Source organism: Hyperolius riggenbachi, chromosome 10 (assembly GCF_040937935.1).
Source record: "Hyperolius riggenbachi isolate aHypRig1 chromosome 10, aHypRig1.pri, whole genome shotgun sequence".
NCBI classification, from domain to species: domain Eukaryota; kingdom Metazoa; phylum Chordata; class Amphibia; order Anura; family Hyperoliidae; genus Hyperolius; species Hyperolius riggenbachi.
The window spans coordinates 61,897,219-61,915,540 of NC_090655.1; the positions used below are offsets into that span (position 1 = coordinate 61,897,219).

Below are 18,322 nucleotides of genomic sequence, written 5' to 3' on the forward strand. Positions count from 1 at the left end.
CCGGGTGGGGCGAGATGAAAAAGCTGGGCAACTCTGCTTACAGCATAGGAGGAGGTGAGGAGGTGAGCCGATGACAGCCGGGTGGTCACCAAATCTAGCCGGGTGGAGCACCCGGCTAAAAGAGCCTGGGGAGAACACTGGATGTTCACAAACGCTGTCCATCTAATCTGACTGAGCTGGAGCTGTTTTGCAAAGAAGAATCGGCAAGGATTTCAGTCTCTAAATGTGCAAAGCTGGTAGAGACATACCCTAAAAGACTGGCAGCTGTAATTGCAGCAAAAGGTGGTTCTACAAAGTATTGACTCGGGGGGCCGAATAATTATGCACACCCCACTTTGCAGTTATTTACTTGTAAAAAATGTTTGGAATCATGTATGATTTTTGTTTCACTTCTCACGTGTACACCACTTTGTATTGGTCTTTCATGTGGAATTCCAATAAAACTGATTCATGTTTGTGGCAGTAATGTGACAAAATGTGGAAAACTTCAAGGGGGCCGAATACTTTTGCAAGCCACTGTAGACGTGTATGTACAGCGCCAAGTATGCAAATAACTATGCTGTGTTCCTGTTTTTTTTTCCCTGCCTGAAAGAGTTAAACATCAGGAATGCAAGTGACTGGCTTGGGACTGGGTGGGACCACAGCGTAACCCTCAGTGATAAGGCATTACAGCCATAATACAGAAAATGGCTTCTGAGAGCAGAAAATAGATTAAAAAGGGTCAACAGTTCATAGATTTTAGCTCTGGCATACTTCAATGAAGGGTTATTGAGCAGAGACAATGAAACAGTAAAAACTTAAAAAGTAGATTTAAATATATAATAAAACTGCTGCCGCTGAGGGAGTCATCAGATACTCACTTTGCCCATGATCCACGCGCTGCAGCTACAAACTTCTTCCTGTTCTTGTGTTCCATCTCACATTAAGAGTGCTTCCTAGGGGGAACAGGAAGAAGATTGTAGCTGCAGCGCATGGAGCATGGCCGAAGTGAGTATCTAATGACTGCTGAGCAGCTGCTGCTGCGTCGACCCTGATCCTGACTATCTATACTGAGGCATGTAATCCTGACTATCTATACTGAGGCATCTAATCCTGACTATTTATACAGAGGCATCTAATCCTGACTATCTGTACCATGTGTCAAACTCGGGCCCGTGGGCCAAATTTGGCCCGCAAGTGCTTTCCTGATTTTACATTGATTTTGGCCCGAGGCCATGCTCCCGGCTCCGCCCCCTCCCACAGTAAGTTTGCGCTGCCCTCCCTCCTTGTATGAGTGATTACGCTCAAACACTCGCTTGCTCCGCCTAACTAATAACATGAGGGGTTTTACTTCCTGGCCGCCGCTTCATTACCTCCTGGAGTTAGCGGCCCGTCCTGCACAGAAGTCCGCTCCCCTGATGCTCTTCGTATACCTGGCTCCATGGCATGCAGCAGTGATGTGAACACAGCAGAGCGGCTCCCCCAGTAACTTCGCGTATACAGGAAGTACTTCCTGTATACACGCCTTCTATGTCGGAGCCGCTCTGCTGTGTTCACATCACTGCTGCATGCCATGGCGCCGGGCATGCGAAGAGCATCTATACTGGGGGACAGCTGCCTATCTAACCTATACTGGGGGACAGCTACCTATCTAATCTATACTGGGGGACAGCTACCTATCTAATCTATACTGGGGGACAGCTACCTATCTAATCTATACTGGGGACAGCTACCTATTATTCTGGGGACAGCTACCTATCTAATCTATACAGGGGACAGCTACCTAATCTTTACAGGGGGACAGCTACCCATATATCTAATCTATACTGGGGGACAGCTACCTATCTAATCTATACAGGGGACAGATACCTATCGAATCTATACAGGGGGCAGCTACCTATCTAATCTATACAGGGGACAGCTGCCTATCTAATCTATACTGGGGGACAGCTACCTATCTAATCTATACTGGGGGACAGCTACCTATCTAATCTATACAGGGGACAGATACCTATCTAATCTATACAGGGGACAGATACCTATCTAATCTATACAGGGGGCAGCTACCTATCTAATCTATACTGGGGACAGCTGCCTATCTAATCTATACAGGGGAAAGATACCTATCTATTCTATACTGGGGACAGCTACCTATCTAATCTATACAGGGGACAGTTGCCTATCTAATCTATACTGGGGAACAGCTACCTATCTAATCTATACTGGGGACAGCTGCCTATCTAATCTATACCGGGGAGAGCTGCCTATCTAACCTATACTGGGGACAGCTACCTATCTAACCTATACTGGAGACAGCTACCTATCTAACCTATACTGGAGACAGCTACCTATCTAACCTATACAGAGGGCAGCTACCTATCTAACCTATACAGAGGGCAGCTGCCTATCTAACCTATACTGGAGACAGCTACCTATCTAACCTATACTGGAGACAGCTACCTATCTAACCTATACAGAGGGCAGCTACCTATCTAACCTATACAGAGGGCAGCTGCCTATCTAATCTATACAGGGGACAGCTACCTATCTAACCTATACTGGGGACAGCTACCTGTAAACTGTTTCAAACCGCCAACTGAAGGAGAACTCCACAAACACCAATGCAGGTTGTAAAATTCAAAAGATTTATTCAAAATAAAAGATAAAAAAATACACTTTCTACTCCATGTAACCAATGAGAATTACAAACAACACAATCTAATATCACAGTCTTCTTATTATCTTCTGGTTTTCTTTCTATAGAACACTTTCGGAAGCTAGGAGGAAAACAACTGGTTAACAATAACACATAACCTTCCCACCCGGTAAGTATTTTCTCAGCGTTCCAACCCACTTTAATGAAAAATGGACCTTATTTGGATTTCCTAAACCCTGAGTACTAAAGTAATTTCAGTTTAATGCTTCCCTGACAAAACCATTATATAGTACTTTAACCTCTAAGTTTGCTGATCAGCAAAATCTTTCATAACTCAATAGTAAATGGAGTACTCTTGTTTTTTTGTTCTCAGTCTGATCAATTATTCTGGCTATTTTTCTTGTTCAATAGTTCAGCCGTTTCTTAGGAAAAGCCAGAATAATCAATGTATAAGTTAGATGGTTAGGAGTTAATAAATTGGTTGGTTAATAAGTTAATAATAAATAATAAAAGAAATAAAATTGGTTAGTGCATTACTAAATTCTTAGTAAATTAATAAGGTTACTAGAATTAAATAATAAGAAGAAAATAACTCCGTCACTTGTTCCTATGAGCAAAACTACTCAATATGCTTGCCCAAAAAAACAGCAGAAAAATAAAAGCACAACAGTTTCTTTATAAATCTCAGCTTCTGCCGCTCCTGTATGTAATCTCTTCTGTTCTTTTGCAGGACCAGTCTATTGCCAGAAAAACAGTCTATTAACAGGTACTTCTTCTAAATATTTCAACACTACTGGTAAATGGACATATTAATCATTCTCCTTTCTTTTACAGGAATCCAGTCGGACCACTCTTCCCATAGGTAGGTATTTCTTCCAATATAACTTCGCACTATCTTGTGCACCACACATAAAATAACCAAAACAAAATGGTTTCTTGCATTTATTACTTTGGTAAAGTCAGTAAGCTATAAGAGGTTAAGATAGGCCTCTAGCGGACAGGACAGTAGCTCATTTCCTTAAGCAGATTCACTTTCCTCTCAATCTCACTATCTCTTAGTCTCAGGCCTAGTATATGGGTAATATGCAGTTTCTGTCTTCCATAACGCAACTGTTTTCCCATTACAGCAACCATTCAGGCTACTTATAAAAATCTAAATAAAATACAAGTGAGATTATATTCATCACAGTAGGGAGGATAATTCTCAATTCTCAGCCTCCTAACACTACACTTCAGAAGTGGGGGATATTACCAGAGCCAAATTTACTGTAATTAAAAATGTTTAAAAATCTTTCTTGTGGCATGCTGATTTATCCACACATTGATCACATTTCATAAGTGTCATCTTGAACGATTTATTTTCCAGCACTTCAGTGTCAAGAATCACTGGCTATCATCTGTCTGGCTCTCTTTCCTCTGTCTGAAATCTCTCTCCTGGCTTTCCCACTCCTTGTCAGCTTTACAGGACTGATGGCTGGCTTATCTTATGGAGGATTGAAGAATCATCATGGCTCAGTAATTTTCTCCCAAAATGTCAGCCATTGCATCGTCTGGCCTGCTTCTCTTCAGCTGTGCCTGCTGCATCTTTCCCCTTCTCCTGTCTGCTCCAACTGCCAACTCAACCCCTCAGAAAGCTGTTATATCTTCCCTAACGGCTCCCCTGCTTGTGTGTCTGGTTGCTTAGCAACCTTCCCTCAGCCATCAGCTCTGCCTACCCACACATTACACATTACAACTAAGGGAAAAAATGCCCTTACTTAACAAACCTGTGTCAGCAGTGCCTCTATTTAAAGCTGCTGACCAGGTAATAATATAAAAATAAAAATAAATAGATCCCCCCTCTTTCTACCTGCTACATACCTATCTAACCTATACTGGGGACAGCTACCTATCTAACCTATACTGGGGACAGCTACCTATCTAACCTATACTGGGGACAGCTACCTATCTAACCTATACTGGGGACAGCTACCTATCTAACCTATACAGAGGGCAGCTACCTATCTAACCTATACAGGGGACAGCTACCTATCTAATCTATACAGGGGACAGCTACCTATCTAATCTATACAGGGGACAGCTACCTATCTAATCTATACTGGGGACAGCTGCCTATCTAATCTATACAGGGGAGAGCTGCCTATCTAATCTATACAGGGGACAGCTGCCTATCTAACCTATACAGAGGGCAGCTGCCTATCTAACCTATACAGAGGGCAGCAACCTATCTAATCTATACAGGGGACAGCTACCTATCTAACCTATACTGGGGACAGCTACCTAGCTAACCTATACTGGGGAAACCTACCTAGCTAACCTATACTGGGGAAACCCACCTAGCTAATCTATACTGGAGGTACCTACCTACCTAGCTAATCTGTATTGAGGACAACTACCTAGCTATCCTATACTGGGTGCACCTATGTGTGACTAACCTATACTGGGTGCACCCATGCTGGTCTACCTATACTGGGCCACCTACCTGACTAACCTATACTGGGGGCACCTACTTAGCTAACCTATACTGGGGGCACCTATGCCTTACTAACCTATACGGGTTGCACCTACCTAGCTAACCTATACTGGATGCACCTATGTCCACCTGAACTGGGAGTACCTAACTGGCTAACCTATACATGGGGCACCTATGCCTGAATAAACTATACTGGCGGCACCTTAACTGGCTTCCTATACACTCCAGCTGTACCTGGCTACCTACCTATACTGAGGGTGTTTTTTTTCTTTTTGTCTCACCATAGCTATAACATGCGGTACACTGTCAGGTCTGTGCGATCATTCCAAATGGGGGGGGGGGGGGGGGGTAAATGTGACTGTTGGCCCTCCACCTGGTCTAAGTTTTAAATTTCGGCCCTCCGTCTATTTGAGTTTGACACCCCTGATCTATATAGAGGCATCTAATCCTGACTATACAGAAGAATCTAATCCGGACTTTCTATACAGAGGCATCTAATCCGGACTATCTATACAGAGGCATCTAATCCTGGCTACCTATACAGAGGCATCTAATCCTGGCTACCTATACAGAGGCATCTAATCCTGGCTACCTATACAGAGGCATCTAATACTGATTATCTAAACAGAGGCATCTAATCCTGGCTACCTATACAGAGGCATCTAATCCGGACTATCTATACAGAGGCATCTAATCCTGGCTACCTATACAGAGGCATCTAACTCGGACTATCTATACAGAGGCATCTAATCCGGACTATACAGAGGAATCTAATCCGGACTTTCTATACAGAGGCATCTAATCCTGGCTACCTATACAGAGGCATCTAATCCTGGCTACCTATACAGAGGCATCTAATCCTGGCTACCTATACAGAGGCATCTAATCCTGGCTACCTATACAGAGGCATCTAATCCTGGCTACCTATATAGAGGCATCTAATCCGGACTATCTATACAGAGGCATCTAATCCTGGCTACCTATACAGAGGCATCTAATCCTGGCTACCTACAGTGGCTTGCAAAAGTATTCGGCCCCTTGAAGTTTTCCACATTTTGTCATATTACTGCCACAAACAGGAATCAATTTTATCGGAATTCCACGTGAAAGACCAATACAAAGTGGTGTACACTTGAGAAGTGGAACAAAAATCATACATGATTCCAAACATTTTTTACAAATCAATAACTGCAAAGTGGGGTGTGTGTAATTATTCAGCCCCCTTTGGTCTGAGTGCAGTCAGTCGCCCATAGACATTGCCTGATGAGTGCTAATGACTAAATAGAGTGCACCTGTGTGTAATCTAATGTCAGTACAAATACAGCTGCTTTGTGATGGCCTCAGAGGTTGTCCAAGAGAATATTGGGAGCAACAACACCATGAAGTCCAAAGAACATACCAGACAGGTCAGGGATAAAGTTATTGAGAAATTTAAAGCAAGCTTAGGCTACAAAAAGATTTCCAAAGCCTTGAACATCCCACGGAGCTCTGTTCAAGCGATCATTCAGAAATGGAAGGAGTATGGCACAACTGTAAATTTACCAAGACAAGACCGTCCACCTAAACTCACAGGCCGAACAAGGAGAGCGCTGATCAGAAATGCAGTCAAGAGGCCCATGGTGACTCTGGACGAACTGCAGAGATCTACAGCTCAGGTGGGGGAATCTGTCCATAGGACAACTATTAGTCATGCACTGCACAAAGTTGGCCTTTATGGAAGAGTGGCAAGAAGAAAGCCATTGTTAACAGAAAAGCATAAGAAGTCCCGTTTGCAGTTTGCCACAAGCCATGTGGGGGACACAGCAGACACGTGGTAGAAGGTGCTCTGGTCAGATGAGACCAAAATAGAACTTTTTGGCCAAAATGCAAAACGCTATGTGTGGCGGAAAACTAACACTGCACATCACTCTGAACACACCATCTCCACTATCAAATATGGTGGTGGCAGCATCATGCTCTGGGGGTGCTTCTCTTCAGCAGGGACAGGGAAGCTTGTCAGAGTTGATGGGAAGATGGATGGAGCCACATACAAGGCAATCTTGGAAGAAAACTTCTTGGAGTCTGCAAAAGACTTGAGACTGGGGCGGATGTTCACCTTCCAGCAGGACAATGACCCTAAACATAAAGCCAGGGTAACAATGGAATGGTTTAAAACAAAATATATCCACGTGGTAGAATGGCCCAGTCAAAGTCCAGATCGAAATCCAATCGAGAATCTGTGGCAAGATCTGAAAACTGCTGTTCACAAATACTATCCATCTCATCTGACTGAGCTGGAGCTGTTTTGCAAAGAAGAATGGGCAAAGATTTAAGTCTCTATATGTGCAAAGCTGGTAGAGACATACCCTAAAAGACTGGCAGCTGTAATTGCAGCAAAAGATGGTTCTACAAAGTGTTGACTCAGGGGGCCGAATAATTATGCACACCACACTTTGCAGTTATTGATTTGTTTGTTGGACATACACGCTCATTAGTGTGTTATTTTTACCCCTTACCTTTTTCAATTACCTATACAGAAGCATCTAATCCTGGCTACCTATACAGAGGCATCTAATCTCGGCTATTTGTACAGAGGCATCTAATCCTGGCTACCTATAAAGAGGCATCTAATCCTGACTATCTATACAGAGGCATCTAATCCTTGCTACCTATACAGAGGCATCTATCTAATCCTGACTATCTATACAGAGGCATCTAATCCTGGCTACCTATACAGAGGCATCTAATCCTGACTACCTATACAGAGCCATCTAATCCTGGCTACCTATGCAGAGGCACCTAATCCAGACTAGCTATACAGAGGCACCTAATCCTGACTATCTATACAAAGGCATCTAATCCTGACTATATATACAGAGGCAATCTAATTATGACTGTATACAGAGGCATCTAATCCTGACTATACAGAGGCATCTAATCCTGGCTACCTATACAGAAACATCTAATCTAGACTATCTATACAGAGGCATCTAATCCGGACTACCAATACAGAGGCATCTAATCCTGACTACCAATACAGAGGCATCTAATCCTGGCTACCCAGGGGCGTCCCTAGCGCTATTTTAGGGGGGCACGTGCCCCCAATCTGTCCTGGGGTGCCACGGATCTCCGCCGCTCACCCCCTCTGTCAGCGCAGTCAGACCTCAGCATCAGGCGGCGACCCGGCGACCAATCGTGCTGGCGCTAGGACCCAGCGCCCGCACTGATATGCGGAAGCGACATCACTTCCGCATATTGAGCGGGTGCGTCCGGCGCCCGCTGGTACTGGTCTGGTCGCCGCTGATCCTGAGGTCTGCTGCAAGGTAAGGGCTGGGGGGGAGCGGCGGCGGCTAGAGGGGGGGCCTCCCTGTCACTCACTCACTTCCTAAAGGGGCTCCCTGTCACTCGCTCACTACCTAGGGGGCCTCCCTGTCACTCACTCCCTAAAGGGCCTCCCTGTCACTCACTCACTCCCTAAAGGGCCTCCCTGTCACTCACTCACTCCCTAAAGGGGCTCCCTGTCACTCACTCACTCCCTAAAGGCGCTCCCTGTCACTCACTCACTCCCTAAAGGGGCTCCCTGGCACTCACTCACTTCCTAAAGGGGCTCCCTGTCACTTACTCCCTAGGGGGCCTCCCTGTCACTCACTCCCTAAAGGGCCTCCCTGTCACTCACTCACTCCCTAAAGGGGCTCCCTGTCACTCACTCACTCCCTGAAGGGGCTCCCTGTCACTCACTCTCTAAAGGGGCTCCCTGGCACTCACTCACTTCCTAAAGGGGCTCCCTGTCACTCGCTCACTACCTAGGGGGCCTCCCTGTCACTCACTCCCTAAAGGGCCTCCCTGTCACTCACTCACTCCCTAAAGGGGCTCCCTGGCACTCACTCACTTCCTAAAGGGGCTCCCTGTCACTCACTCCCTAGGGGGCCTCCCTGTCACTCACTCACTCCCTAAAGGGCCTCCCTGTCACTCACTCACTCCCTAAAGGGGCTCCCTGTCACTCACTTACTCCCTAAAGGGGCTCCCTGTCACTCACTTACTCCCTAAAGGGGCTCCCTGTCACTCACTCACTCCCTAAAGGGGCTCCCTGGCACTCACTCACTTCCTAAAGGGGCTCCCTGTCACTCACTCCCTAAAGGTCCTCCCTGTCACTCACTCCCTAAAGGGGCTCCCTGTCACTCACTCACTCACTCACTCCCTAAGGGGGCTCCCTGTCACTCACTCACTCCCTAAAGGGGCTCCCTGGCACTCACTCACTTCCTAAAGGGACTCACTCACTCCCTAGGGGGCCTCCCTGTCACTCACTCACTCCCTAAAGGGCCTCCCTGTCACTCACTGAATCCCTAAAGGGGCTCCCTGTCACTCACTCACTCCCTAAAGGGGCTTCCTGGCTCTCACTCACTTCCTAAAGGGGCTCCCTGTCACTCCCTAGGGGGCCTCCCTGTCACTCACTCACTCCCTAAAGGGGCTCCCTGTCACTCACTCTCTCCCTAAAGGGGCTCCCTGTCACTCACTCACTCCCTAAAGGGGCTCCCTGGCACTCACTCACTTCCTAAAGGGGCTCCCTGTCACTCACTCCCTAGGGGGCCTCCCTGTCGCTCACTCACTCACTCCCTAAAGGGCCTCCCTGTCACTCACTCCTTAAAGGGGCTCACTGGCACTCACTCACTCGCTAAAGGGGCTCACTGGCACTCACTCACTCCCTAAAGGGGCTCCCTGGCACTCACTCCCTAAAGGGGCTCCCTGGCACTCACTCACTCACTAAAGGGGCTCCCTGTCACTCACTTACTTCCTAAAGGGGCTCCCTGGCACTCACTCACTCCCTAAAGGGGCTCCCTGTCACCCAGTCACTCCCTAGGGGGCCTCCCTGTCACTCACTCACTGCCTAAAGGGGCTCCCTGGCACTCACTCACTGCCTAAAGGGCCTCACTGTCACTCACTCACTACCTTAAGGGATTCCCTGTCACTCACTCACTTCCTAAAGGGGCTCCCTGGCACTCACTCACTGCCTAAAGGGGCTCCCTGGCACTCACTCACTACCTAAAGGGCCTCACTGTCACTCACTCACTACCTAAAGGGCCTCCCTGGCACTCACTCACTGCCTAAAGGGGCTCCCTGGCACTCACTCACTGCCTAAAGGGGCTCCCTGTCACTCACTCACTGCCTAAAGGAGCTCCCTGGCACTCACTCACTGCCTAATGGGGCTCCCTGTCACTCACTCACTGCCTAATGGGGCTCCCTGTCACTCACTCACTGCCTAATGGGGCTCCTTGTCACTCACTCACTGCCTGAAGGGGCTCCCTGGCACTCACTCACTACCTAAAGGGCCTCCCTGGCACTCACTCACTGCCTGAAGGGGCTCCCTGGCACTCACTCACTGCCTGAAGGGGCTCCCTGGCACTCACTCACTGCCTGAAGGGGCTCCCTGGCACTCACTCACTGCCTGAAGGGGCTCCCTGGCACTCACTCACTGCCTGAAGGGGCTCCCTGGCACTTACTATCGGGGTCCCTGTCACTCACTAGCTAACCTGGGGGTCCCTGTCACTTACTACCTAACTTGGGGGGCTACCATATTAAGGGGGCATTCTGCCTATTTATGTGAAATGCTGTCTATTTATGTGCCTCATGACTGCTGAATTTGTCTTGTTGGGAGCCTTATGATTTGTTGGGGGCCTCAAGATTGCTTAATTTGTCTTGTTGGGGGCCTCATGATTTGTTGGGGGCCTCATGATTGCTGAATTTGTCTTGTTGGGGGCCTCATGATTTGTTGGAGGCCTCATGATTGATGAATTTGTCTTGTTGGGGGCCTCATAATTTGTTGGGGGCCTCATGATTGCTGAATTTGTCTTGTTGGGGGTCACATGATTGCTAACTGCGAGACTATGGGAAAAGCTGAATCCTTATCATATGAGACAATGGCATTAAACCTACTTTTTTAGCTTTTTAAAACAGAAAATAAAACTGGGAGGTTCTAAAAAATTGAATACATTTTTCAGGAGTAGGATGAATGAAATTGTTAATCTTGTCATAATCTAATGTCCCACCATTGCTAGGTTCATGCAAATTTGTCTCCACCCGTTACCACACCTATATTCTGGTCCATGGCCCACCCATTTTTCGGTGCGGCGCGATAAGCACGCCGCACAACGTGATCCTCATATTTTTGGCACGCTAGCTGCAGTGAGCTGAATTCTGCTGCCTACAGTATGTACAGTATATGCTGTTCTCTAGTGCCTGCACTGTGTGCTGATTTACCTCCAGTGTGTACAGTGTAAGGTGTTACTCTGTGCCTTTACTGATTGTAAACCAGCTATATTGTATGCTGATCCCTGCTACTTTCAGTATGTACAGTATTAGCTGTAAAGCCTGGTACACACATACAATTTTGATTAGCCAATTTTAGCTCTGTTCATAAAATTCATTGTCTGTTGGCCCACTTACTGCACGGGGGTGGTAAAATTGGGGGTCAGTGATTGACCAATCAAAATTGTATGTGCGTATACATCTTTGATCTATGCCTATACTGATTGTAAATTATCCAAATAAAGGACAGGGGGCTCCATCCAATATTTCGATGGTCAGGCCCGTTATCTGTAGCTTACACCGCTGCTAAGTTCATGTACATTTGGCCCCACCCATGGCCACGCCCACTCACCGCATGGCCACGCCCATTTTTGCCATACCTCCCCGCCTGGTGCCCACAGGTGCCCCCGATCTCCAAGGACCCTAGAAACGCCCCTGTGGCTACCTATACAGAGGCATCTAATCCTGGCTACCTATACAGAGGCATCTAATCCTGGCTATCTATACAGAGGCACCTAATCCTGGCTACCTATACAGAGGCATCTAATCCTGACTACCTATACAGAGGCATCTAATCCGGACTATCTATACAGAGGCATCTAATCCAGACTATCTATACAGAGCCATCTAATCCTGGCTACCTATACAGAGGCACCTAATCCTGACTAGCTATACAGAGCCATCTAATCCCAGCTCCCTATACAGAGGCATCTAATCCTGACTACCTATACAGAGCCATCTAATCCTGGCTATCTATACAGAGGCACCTAATCCTGGCTACCTATACAGAGGCACCTAATCCTGGCTACCTATACAGAGGCACCTAATCCTGACTATACAGAGGCATCTAATCCGGACTATCTATACAGAGGCATCTAATACGGACTATACAGAGGCATCTAATCCTGGCTACCTATACAGAGACATCTAATCCGGACTATCTATACAGAGGCACCTAATCCTAGCTCCCTATACAGAGGCATCTAATCCTAGCTATACAGAGGCATCTAATCCTAGCTATACAGAGGCATCTAATCCGGACTACCTATACAGAGGCACCTAATCCTGACTATCTATACAGGGGCATCTAATCTTTGCTACCTATACAGAGGCATCTAATCCTGACTACCTGTACAGAGCCATCTAATCCTGGCTACCTATACAGAGGCATCTAATCCAGACTATCTATACAGAGGCAGAGAACTATCTATACAGAGCGGTTGTCCAGCAGATGGGTGAGAGACTTCTGCTTTACAACGGTAGCTTCATTTCTCTCTGGGCCGCAATGTCTTGTGCTTACATATGCTTTTGTACACGGTTCATGGTGGCATATTCCATACTCAAGAGTTCTAACTGATTCAACAACTGCGATTGAGTTGTGATCTGGACACTCTGCTGGGATAGTGTGGACACTGCCGGAAATTATTGCGTTGGCAATTGTTTGAGGAATGAGAGCATTAACTTAAGGCGCCAAGCATCATTGCTTTTCCATCATGAATTGCGCTTGATGCTATTAACAAATTAATATCTGGGAATTGCGACCAGGGATACCTGCTATTTTTTCCCCTTACCTTTTTCAATTACCTATACAGAGGCATCTAATCCGGACTATCTATACCAGGCAGTGGCGTCACTTGGGGGGTGCGGTGGGTGCGGACCGCACCAGGTGTCACCAGCAGAGGGGGTGACACCAAGCTCCAGGCTAAGGGAGAGTGGAGTAGGCTATGTAAATACAGAGTAGGCTAGTGCCTGATGTACTTCCCCCTCCTGCTCTTCTGCCTTCAGGCTGCCCCGTGCTGAGCTGATAATGGAGTTCAGAGGCCACTAGGGCCACATGGTGATCATATTTACATTACAAGCAATGTTACTACCTGGTGAGGTTGGAGGTTCATAAGGTGAGAGTGGGGTGACACCACAAGTTTCCGCACCGGGTGCCACCAACCCTAGTAACGCCTCTGATACCAGGCATTGGCAAAGTTGGCCCTCCAGCTGTTAAGGGAACTTCAAATCCCACAATGCATTGCAGAAGTCTGACAGCCACAGTCATGACTCATAAAGGCAAATAATGCATTGTGGGACTTGTAGTTCCTTAACAGCTGGAGGGCCAAGTTTGCCCATGCCTGATCTATACAGAGGTATCTAATCCTGACTATATATACTGAGGTACCTATTCCTAAGGGCCCATTTCCACTATCGCGAATTTGCATGCGTTTGCCGCAAGCGAATTCGCATAGTCAATACAAGTGGGAGGGACTGTTTCCACTTCTCAGGATTTCGGAGCATTTTCGTCCGCGTCAAAAATTTGCATGGCAGAGCCATCAGAATTCGCATACCGCTATGCGGGTGTATGCGAATTTTCATGCTAATTCGCACGCGAATTAGCATGGAATCAATTGAAAAGCAGACAGGCACTGCCATGGTTAAATTCGCATACAGAGTCATTCATGCGAATTCGCATTAAAATTTGCATACAACCGCATGCGAAATTCGCATTCACATGCGAATTGTTTCCGCGGCGATTCACACCGTACAAGTTGAAATGGGCCTACAGAGGCATCTAATCCTGACTTTCTATGCTGAGGTACCTATTCCTGCCTATCTAGACAGAGGCATCTAATCCTGGCTATGTATACTAAGTTACCTATTACTGACTAGCTATACAGAGGCATCTAATCCTGGCTATGTATACTGAGGTACCCATTTCTGACTATCTATACAGAGGCATCTAATCCTGGCTATCTATACTGAGGTACCTATGTTGAAATGGGCCTACAGAGGCATCTAATCCTGACTATCTATGCTGAGGTACCTATTACTGACTAGCTATACAGAGGCATCTAATCCTGGCTATGTATACTGAGGTACCCATTTTTGACTATCTATACAGAGGCATCTAATCCTGGCTATCTATACTGAGGTACCTATTCCTGACTATCTATTGGGGTACTAATAAAGTGTTTATTTATGTTAGACAAGTAGTCTAGTCTGCTTTCGGAGGTAAGTCCACCACTGCCTCCCCAGCATATTTTAAAACTTTTAATTAATTGTTTTTATTCTGCTGCGGCCTCTGTTCATCAAAGTCATCTGTACAGAGGCATCTAATCCTGACTACCTATACAGAAGCATCTAATCCTGGCTACCTATACTATACAGAATCCTGGCTATGTATACTGAGTTACCTATTCTTGGCTACCTATACAGAGGCATCTAATCCTGGCTACCTATACAGAGGCATTTCCTTCCGGGTACCACGTGACAATGCCGTCCATGCCACCTGCATCAGCATGTAGCTGCATACGGAGGTCCACCGTGTGTCATCCACCCAGTACTCACTGCGGATGGGTGAGAGACTTCTGCATTACAATAGCTCCGTTTGTCTCTGGGCCGCAATGTCTTGTGCTTACATATGCTGCATCGCTTGCTTTTGTACACGCTTCATGGTGGCATATTCCATACTCAAGAGTTCTAACTGATTCAACAACTGCGATTGAGTTGTGATCTGGACACTCTGCTGGAATAGTGTGGACATTGCTGGAATTATTTGAGGAATTAAAGTATCAGTTTAAGGTGCCAAGCATCATTGTTTTTGCATCATGAATTGTGCTTGATGCTATTAACATTCAAATGAATATCTGGGGATTGCGACCAGGGATACCTGCTCTCTGAACTGTTGCTCATAGCTAGTAGGTGAAGTCCAGCGGACCATTCCTGGCACTGCCATGGCATGCACGTCCCGAGGTAGTGACCAAAAATAACAATACAGGACGACTTCCGAGGCCCTGCTGTATGACACTGATAGACTGTACTACCTTTAACGAGAATCTGTTATGGAGGGCAAGTCTGCCATCCATTCAAGTGAAAGGTATGCACTGACTGCAAACAGCTGTTTGTGTAGTGACGGCTGTGCTAGACTGGTGCGCACCATGATGAGAGTGCAGGTGATGACGGCTTTCCAGCCCATATGGTCGCCGGGCTGAGGTAGCTGTAATGACAGAACAGTGACTGTCCAGCTGATCAAATTTGGTCTGTCCACAATGAAGCAACGACCTTATTATCGTTGGTGTGCCACCCCCCCCCCCACCCCCCGAGACACTCATATAGCCGGCGGTCATTGTTTCATTGTGATATGCAAGCCCCTTCACCGCGGCAAGGTAATGATCACGAAGGGGAATGGGCACATGTTCATGCCTTTTGTTTTGTTGTTGCAGCTGCAGTGCAGCCAGAAAAATTAGGCAGGCATGTACACGCACCAGAAAAAGAATTCTAGCGGCCTTAAAAATTCAGGAATCCGCCTGGAGTCCTGGACCCTGTTGGTGGTGGTGGAGAAGGCAGTCAAGCGGCCTGCAGGCAGAGGTGCTGTATGGGGAGCGACTTAGTCTTGGGGCAGGCAGTCACACGGCGTGCAGGCAGAGATGCTGTGTGTGGGGACTGACTTAGTCTTCGGGCGGGCAGTAGCCCTCCGGCATCAATGCCCCATTCATTTTGATAAAGGTGAGGTACTGAACACTTTTGTGACTTAGGCAACTTCTCTTCTCAGTGACAATGCCTCCAGCTGCGCTGAAGGTCCTTTCTGACAGGATGCTTGAGACAGGGCAAGACAGAAGTTGGATGGCAAATTGGGACAGCTCTGGCCACAGGTCGAGCCTGTGCACCAAGTAATCCAAGGGTTCATCGCTGCTCACAGTGTCTACATCCACACTTAAGGCCAGGTAATCGGCTACCTGCCGGTCCAGGCGTTGGTGGAGGGTGGATCCGGAAGGGCTAGGGCGAGGCATTGGACTAAAGAATGTCCGCATGTCCGACATCACCATGAGATCGCTGGAGCGCCCTGTCCTTGCCTGCGTGGACATGGGAGGAGGATTACTGGCAGTGGTACCTTTATTGCGTTGTGCTGTGACATCACCCTTAAACACATTGTAAAGCATAGTTGCCAGCTTGTTCTTCATGTGCTGCATCCTTTCTGCCTTCAGGTGAGTTGGTAACATGTCCGCCACTTTGTGCCTATACCGAGGGTCTAGTAGTGTGGCCACCCAGTACAGCTTATTCCTCTTGAGGTTTTTTTATACGGGGGTCCATCAACAGGCTGGACAGCATGAAAGATGCTAACACCTTTGGACTTATATAAAGTCCTCCTCCTCCCCCCAGCCACGAACAATACCACGGGAACGTCGAGCAGCACAAGCCCCCTGCGACTCCTGCTGCGGTTGTTCTTCTGCCGACGCCTCCTCCTCCTCCAAAGAAACACCTTCCTCATCATCTGAGTCTGACTCCTCTTCCCCACACGACTCTTCCTCCTCAACCCTCTGTGCTGCCGCAGGCGTTGAGGAAACATCTTGTTTTGATGAAAATTGCTCCCACAACTGTTCCTCCCGTAACTGTTCCTGTTCACGCTCCTCCACAGCTTTATCCACCACTCTACGCACGGCACGCTCCAGGAAGTAAGCGTACATCAAGTCACTGATGGTGCCTTCACTGTGACTCACCAGGTTGGTCACCTCCTCAAACGGCCGCATGAGCCTGCATGCATTTCGCATCAGTGTCGAGTTGTTGGGCCAGAACATCCCCATCTCCCCAGATTGTGTCCTTTTACTGTAATTGTACAGGTACTGGGTGACGGCTTTCTCCTATTCTAGCAGGCGAGAGAGCATAACCAGGGTTGAATTCCAGCGAGTCAGGCTATCACATATCAAGCATCTCACCGGCAAGTTGTTTCTCTGCTGAATGTCTACAAAGCGTGCCATGGCCATGTAAGACCGCCTGAAATGCCCACACAACTTCCTGGCCTGCTTCAGGACGTCCTCTAAGCCTGGGTACTTTGACACAAATCTTTGAATGACTAGATTCAGCACATGTGCCATACACGGTACATGTGTCAGGTTTCCCAAATTCAAAGCGGAAAGGAGATTGCTGCCGTTGTCACACACCACGTTGCCGATCTCCAGCTGGTGCGGGTCAGCCACTGATCCACCTGTTAAGAACAGCCAGAAGAGCTGGTCCAGTGTGACTCTCCGCTTTGAGGCAAGACATGTCTAAGATGGCGTGACACCGTCATACCTGGCATGCAGCATAGGCCCTGGGGAGATGGGGCTGTGTAGCTGGAGAGGAGATCACAGCACCAGTAGAGTTGAACTGCCACTCAGCCAAGGAGGACGACGATAGCGAAGAGGATGTAGTAGGAGGAGAAGGAGAGGAGGTGGCAGGAGGCCCTGCTTGCCATCAGCCACCAGGTTGACCCAATGGGCTGTGTAAGTAATGTACCTGCCCTGACCGTGCTTTGCAGACCAGGCATCTGTGGTCAGGTGGACCCTTGACCCAACGCTGTGTGCCAGAGATGACACCGCTTGCCTCTCAACTTCACGGTACAGTTTGGGCATCAACTTTTTAGAGAAATAATTGCGGCCTGGTATCTTCCACTGCGGTGTCCCAATAGCCACAAATTTACGGAAGGCCTCAGAGTCCACCAGCTGGCATGTTAACAGCTGGCAAGCTAACAGTTCCAGCAAGCCAGCTGTCAGACGCCGGGCAAGGGGGTGACTGGCAGAAATTGGCTTCTTCCGCTCAAAGATTTCCTTCGCGGACACCTGGCTGCTGTGGGCAGAGGAGCAGGAACCGCTCAAGGGCAGAGACGGAGTGGAGGAGGGTGGCAGTGAAGGTGCAAGGGAGAAATCAGCTGAAGATACTGCACCTGAAGGAGGAAGAGGAGAAGGAGGGTGGCTTTGCTTTTGTGTGCTGCTTTTGCTTAGGTGCTCTTCCCATTGCAGTTTGTGCCTTTTCTGCAGGTGCCTTCGTAAGGCAGTTGTCCCTACGTGGGTGTTGGCCTTTCCACGGCTCAATTTTTGGAGGCAGAGAGAACAGATGGCATTGCTCTGATCTACGGCAGACACACTAAAAAATGTCCAAACCGCTGAGCTCCCCTGGGGTGATGGCACTAT

General features: G+C 47.7%; 1 long non-coding RNA gene across 1 annotated transcript in view; it reads left to right on the forward strand.

Moving 5' to 3' along the window:
* Window positions 1–3,468: 3,468 nt before the first annotated feature.
* The window catches only part of LOC137533831 (uncharacterized), a 36,643-nt gene continuing 21,789 nt past the window's right edge, over window positions 3,469–18,322 (forward strand). The window contains exon 1 of the long non-coding RNA XR_011024230.1: window positions 3,469–3,497. This is a non-coding gene — a long non-coding RNA (uncharacterized lncRNA). The remainder of the gene's footprint in view (window positions 3,498–18,322) is intronic.